This window comes from Papio anubis, chromosome 4, assembly GCF_008728515.1.
Source record: "Papio anubis isolate 15944 chromosome 4, Panubis1.0, whole genome shotgun sequence".
Classification (NCBI taxonomy): domain Eukaryota; kingdom Metazoa; phylum Chordata; class Mammalia; order Primates; family Cercopithecidae; genus Papio; species Papio anubis.
Genome location: NC_044979.1, coordinates 9,253,889 through 9,260,498, shown reverse-complemented (window position 1 = coordinate 9,260,498; position 6,610 = coordinate 9,253,889).

The window sequence follows — 6,610 nt, the reverse complement described above, 5'->3', positions numbered from 1 at the left end:
CCATGTGCTGAAGAAAAGCTAAGAGTAGAACATTCTATTGTGATCAGTGAGTGAAAAGATATTGGGAGAAAAGCTGAGTGTTAGGAGAGAAGCTGAGGCAGGGCTTGCATGTCTGGCTAGACTTGCTGGCTCCTTGCTTCTAGCACTCCATTATCCTGTTTCTCTTCACTTGATACACTGTTTCCTTTCAACCCCCACATCCTCTCCACCTGTTTGTTTGAGCACCAATAAATAGCGTAGGCTCCCAGAGCTCTGGGCTTTCCCAGCCTCCACACTAGTGATGGCCCCCTAGTCCCACTTTCTCTCTCAAATTGTCTTTTTCTCATTCCTTTGACTCCGCCAGACTTTGTTGCCCCCATGACCTGGTATTGGGTCTGATCACCCCAAAAGAAAATAGGGAGGGGGCACCTGGATTTGAACCAGGGACCTCTTGATCTGCAGTCAAATGCTGTACCGCTGAGCTATACCCCCATTTAATTGCCTGTCTCCAGTAAGAACTATAAACCTGTATGGCCACACCCTGACTGTCACCGTCATGAGATGTGTACTTGCTTTGTCACGATACACCCCCTTCCTACTCCACACCTGCTTGCCAGCTCTACTTAACAACCAGCACCCCTCCTCCTCCAGTGTCTGACTGAAGACAGGGACATTAAAATCACTGAGGTTTGTAGCCAGGACATCCTTCAAACTTGCCGAGAAGGGCAGGACTCAAAGAACTGGTTTCTCAACAGACCCTTTAAAGGTGAGGCTGGGCTGGGCAGAGCTGGGTAAAAGCAAAAGTTCTTGAGCCCCACTGGAGGACTCCTAAGCCAGACTCTCTGGGAAAGGACCTAGGGACCATGTGTGCTTCTAACCAACTCCCTGCAGCATTCTGACTCATGGTTTGGAGCTACTGGTTTAATGTGCTCCCTTACATGATACAGATCTAGAAAAAATGATCATGCCCAAACAAAACATACCTGATTAATGACCAAGTCATGACAAGAATCCACATTCATGATAAAGGGCCTCTTTGCACTCAACACTCTGAGGCAGGAGTTGAACTGCCTTTTCCTTTACTCTTCTTTCCTCTTATCCTCCATTCGCTGAATCCCACGATGTGTCAGATAAAAGTTAGTAACCAGAAGACAGGATCCAATCCATGGAAAAGTGGTGAAGTGGGGAATCGGAGAAATCTGTGGTCACTGGGAAATGACACAGGACAGAGTGATTGAAAACATGTGGGCAGAGTGAAAGGAAGGGTCAATAAGTGACACCGTCTTGAACCAGGGACTACTTGATATGCAGCCAGATGCTCTGCCCCGAAAATGTGCCCTCTTATCTGTTTAGACTTTCCTGATTGACACTGTTTCACCTATGTTCCCAGGCCCAAGGATCTAATATACACTGTAATTTCTCATCATTTTCAGTGAACCACTGGCAAATGACCTCATTCAGACAGACCTCTATCTGGCTGTGAACTTACCCTGTCCTTCCCCATGGACCTAGCAGAGGACTTCTAGAAATCTTTCCTGCCTAGAATCCTGCAGCCTCCTCCTCAGTCCCTGAGTGGGGCAACAATTTGGAGAATTGCTGTTTAGAGCTGGAAGCTTCCTCTCTCCTTCTCTCCTACTTCAGTTTTATCTTCTCTAACCTACTTCCCATACTCTCTCCACTTCACTTCACCCTCTGCACAGTGGGGTTACTTTGGGCCTTGTCCTACATTTTTTCGACTGTCTTCTCTTCTTCCCTCTCCTCACTTATTAGTCCTTGCCTTTAAAAGGGAGACACTTTAGCAGAGGGGACCCAGTCCATGTTGGCCCCAAACCATTAGCTCAGCACAACTAGCAGAGCCAGGACCAGGCACGAAATCTATTTGAGCCCTGAAGCTCAGGCCTCCAGTATCCTGAATTAGGACAAGGATCTCTCCCCCATCAGGTTGGCAGAAATGTAATTATAGAAACTGGGCAAAGACGTAAGGAAACAGGGTCTTCATAGCTGCTGCTGGGAGCACCCGGTGGCACTGGGGTACGCCTGGGGACAGCAATATGGCAACAGCAGAGACGATATCAAGCAAGCCTATGATATGGTGAGGCCATTGCTGGGTCTGTTTCCTGAAGTAGCATCTCCACAGGGCACAAAGAGGCCCAAGAATGATCACTACAGTATCGCTTGTGAGTGTGAAAAATCAAAAAAAGCTTAAGCGCCAATCAGTGGAGGAATGGAAAATAAGTTACAATATAGTTGCTTCTGGAATATTAAGCATCTGTTAAAAGGAATGAACTTGATCTACATGTATCATGGATACGTCTGAAATAAGAATAATGAGTGATAAATATAACATCTATGTAACGTTTCAAAACACAAAAATCCATATATTGTTCACAACTACCAACGCACACAGTAGACATTTTAAAATCTGGATAGAGGGCGAGCGCGGTGGCTCACGCCTCTAATCCAGCACTTTGGGAGGCCGAGGCGGGTGGATTACGAGGTTAGGAGATCAAGACCATCCTGGCTAACACGGTGAAACCCTGTCACTACTAAAAATACAAGAAATTAGCCAGGTGTGGTGGCATGCGCCTGTAGTCTCAGCTACTCCAAAGGCTGAGGCAGGAGGATCGCTTGAACTTGAGAGGCAGAGGTTGCAGTGAGCCAAGATTGTACCATTGCACACCAGCCTCAGCAACAAAGCGAGACTCTGGCTCAAAAAAAAAAAAAAAAAAAAAAAAGTGGATAGAAAGGATAAACATAGACAATTCAGGACAAGTGGCTGCCCTAGGGAGGCCTAGGGGACCTAAATGGTATGAAAAATCCATTATTTCACAAACACACATTACACACATACACACACACACACGTTTTAAATTACAAAGCATGGCATACATCCAGCAAGCAGTTATTGAATTCCTACTCTATGCTGGGCAATATTCCAGGTGCCTAGAATGAATATACGAAGAAAACAGTTAAAAAGTTTTTGTACTTTTGAAACTGACATTCTAATGAGGGAGACCTGACATAAGATAAATGTATAAATAGGAAACATATATATTACACGATGCTGTCTGACACGGAAGACCCAAAGCAGGAAAGGAGGCCCGGAGTCCTGGGTGGGGAGGGGCTGCAGTACCGATGACAGGAAAGGCCTGAAGGTGGCATTTGCCTGAGGAGCACTCCCAGCAGAGGGCACTGCGAAGGCCCTGGCACAGGGCGGAAGGGACAGCAACAGGGATGGTGCAGCTGGGCAGAGAGTGAGAGAGAAGTGGAGGAGGTGAGCCGATGGTGCGGGTCAGACGGAAAGCCAGGACTGGGTCTAAAAGGGATCACTCTGCTGGGCTGAGATGAGACTCGGGGATCACGGCAGGGGCAGAAGGGCTGGTGACAACCTCAGCAAGAGACAATAAGCCTGGGTGTCAGAGTGGAGGGGACGAGGTGTGGACAGACTCTGGGCAAACCTGGCAGGGAGGGCCAGTAGGGTTTCTGGTGGAGTGGATGGGGATGTGGAGGAGGAGGTCAGAGAGGACTTCTCGGGTTTTGACTGCAAATGGAAGGATGGAGCTGCCATTTACTGGGATGGGAGAATGTGGGAGGAGCAGGCTATTCAGAGAAGACAGGAGCTCAGCTCTGGGAATGTTTAGGGGGAGATCTATGAGACACTCAGGTAGAGATGCAGGCCAAGCAGCTAGATGTGTGGAATTTGGGGCAAAAATCCAGGTTCGAGGCACACATTCCTAGATGGTACGTGTGGCCCCAAGACCCTGGGAGACAATGGGAGTGAGGAAATGCAAGGAGTAGAGAGGGAGTGTGAGAACCAAGGGCGCTCTGGGGCTGAAAGGCTCCACGGGGCCACAGGAACCAGGGAAGAAAGAGCAGCGAAGGTGGGTGGCAGGTGCAAGGAAAGTGAGCAACATGGCAAGTGTTACGAACAGGCCAAGTAAGAAGACAGACCGTTCAGCACCACGGAGGGCCCTGGTAACCGAGGTTGGAGAGGTTTTGGTGGAAGGGGTAAAAGAGTGGGAGGGAAGGGGCAGGAGACAGCAAGCGCAGATGTCCCCGAGGTCAAGGCAGGATTGCTTGTGTTGCCCTTGAGAAGGTGGCATGGAATGGGATGCAGAGCCAGGTGGAAGGGGGGCTTTGGCTGGAGAGTCGACAGTTTAGCAGTCACAGGAGTGAAGGCAGAGAAGGGGGCACAGGTGCAGGCAGACGGCATGGGGAGGGCTGTGCAAGTGAGTGCTGTATTTCTCTTTAATGAAAACAAAGGGGGTTAAAATATTAAACCATTCACAGCTGTGGGCCATACAGAAACAGATGAGGTAAATTTGGCCCTCAGCCACAGTTGGCGGCCCCTGGGCTAGGGAAACACAGTGTGACCGCGTGGCAGAGCACCCACTGAAGTCACTGGTCGTGGATGTCATGTGACACCAGCAGCCGGCTTACCTGGTTCTCTACAGCCACATGCAGCTGTTTGGCTGCAGGTGCAGAATACCAATGGATTTCATCAGGTGGATACAATGAACAAAACAGGGGCAAGGACACTGAGGCTGTGCGCAAGGGGGGACCACAATGGTGGGCATGGAGGGAAATGAGGGGTGAGGCCAGTGAAAAGGCAGCAGGGTCGATGGCTTGCAGGTCTTGAAAGACTGGAAACTGCTGGAATCAGGACACAAGACAGGGAACTGAAGGGACGGCAGGAAGCGGCCGGGGAGTGGTGTGCTGGAGATGGAGATGGTGGGTGTGGTGCAGTCACTGTTATGACAGTCATGGATGGCCGTGGGATGGGTGGAGGGGGCACAGGACCATCCACAAGGAGGCTGCCATGGCCAAGAGTAAGGGCAGGGAGTGACAAGAGAGGGAAGGTCTGCAGAAACAGCAAAAAGACAAGGCCTAAGACCCAAAGGCAGGGTCTCTAGAGAGGGAGTGAGGCTGGGAGAGACGCTATCATGAGAGGTGAGGACCCTGTCCCTGGTGGGCCTGGGCTCAGAGGCAGGCAGGGAAGAGAATGACAAGCACTCAGAGGGCTGCAGTCCCCTGGAGCTCAGTCCAAGCAGGGAACACTCAAGACCTGGCAGGTCTGCTGAGCCCTGAGTCCCATAGGCTGGGTGGAGGGATGTGCAGGAGGTGAGGTCTCATAAGGGGATGGGCCAGGCCAAATGTGGCGAGGGATGAGCTGTGATTCCCAGCTCCTTGGATAAACGGGACAGGGATAAAGGCCACACAGGATCCCTGCCGACAGGCTCAAGGTGGACAATGGAGTTTGTCTCCTCATCTTGTCTACTGGTTGGTAGAGGCCATGGATGCTGCTGAACATCATATTATGTAGCCAAAGAGTGTTACGGGGTCTTCCCAGCAACCAGCATATTTCCAGGCCCCTCTTTATTCTCATTTAATGATGCTGTGGAAGTGAGGGAAGCCTCCACACATGGTGTAAATACAACGAAACCCACCCACCCAGAACCTCCTACCCAGGCTAGGAAGCTGGACGCGCATGGGCTGTAACCCTCTTTTCCAGCCCAATAGTATGTGTTCTCAGCCGTCTTTCTGTCCTCTAGCATTCAGCACTGTCCTTGACACCTAGAAGATTCTCAAAATGCACCGGTGGAACTAAACTGTTGTTGCGGGAAGTCAGGGACCACAAACAGAGGGACCAGCTGAAGCCACGGCAGAAGAACATAAATTGTGAAGATTTCATGGACATTTATTAGTTCCCCAAATTAATACTTTTATAATTTCTTACGCCTGTCTTTACTGCAATCTCTGAACATAAATTGTGAAGATTTCATGGATACTTATCACTTCTCCAATCAATACCCTTGTGATTTCCTATGCCTGTCTTTACTTTAATCTCTTAATCCCCTCATCTTCGTAAGCTGAGGAGGATGTACGTCACCTCAGGACCGTGTGATGATTGTGTTAACTGCACAAATTGCTTGTAGAGCATGTGTGTTTGAACAATATGAAACCTGGGCACCTTGAAAAAGGAACAGGATAACAACAATGTCCAGGGAACAAGGGAGATTGGACTCTGACTGCCGGTGAGCCAGACGGAACACAGCCATATTTCTCTTCTTTCAAAAGCAAATAGAACTATCGCTGAATTCTTTTTCTCAGCAAGGAACATCCCTGAGAAAGAGAATGCACCCTGAGGGTAGGTCTATAAACGGCCCCCTTGGAGGCTGCCGTCTTTCATGGTCCAAAAGCCCAAGCCGCAAGTGCTCCCAGGCTTATTAGGACGAGGAAATTCCCGCCTAAGAAATTTTGGTCAGACAGGTTGTCTGCTCTCAAACCCTATCTCCTGATAAGATGTTATCAATGACAATGTGTGCCGAAACTTCATTAGCAATTTTAATTTTGCCCCATCCTGTGGTCCTGTGATCTCGCCCTGCCTCCACTTGCTTTGTGATAGTTTATTACCTTATGAAGCATGTGATCTCTGTGGCCCACACACTATTCATGCACTCCCTCCCCTTTTGAAAATTGCTAATAAAAACTTGCTGGTTTTATGGCTCAGGGAGCATCACGGAATCTGTCGACATGTGATGTCTTCCCCGGACATCCAGCTTTAAAATTTCTCTCTTTTGTACTCTTTTCCTTTATTTCTCAGACCAGTCAAGACACTTATGGAAATAGA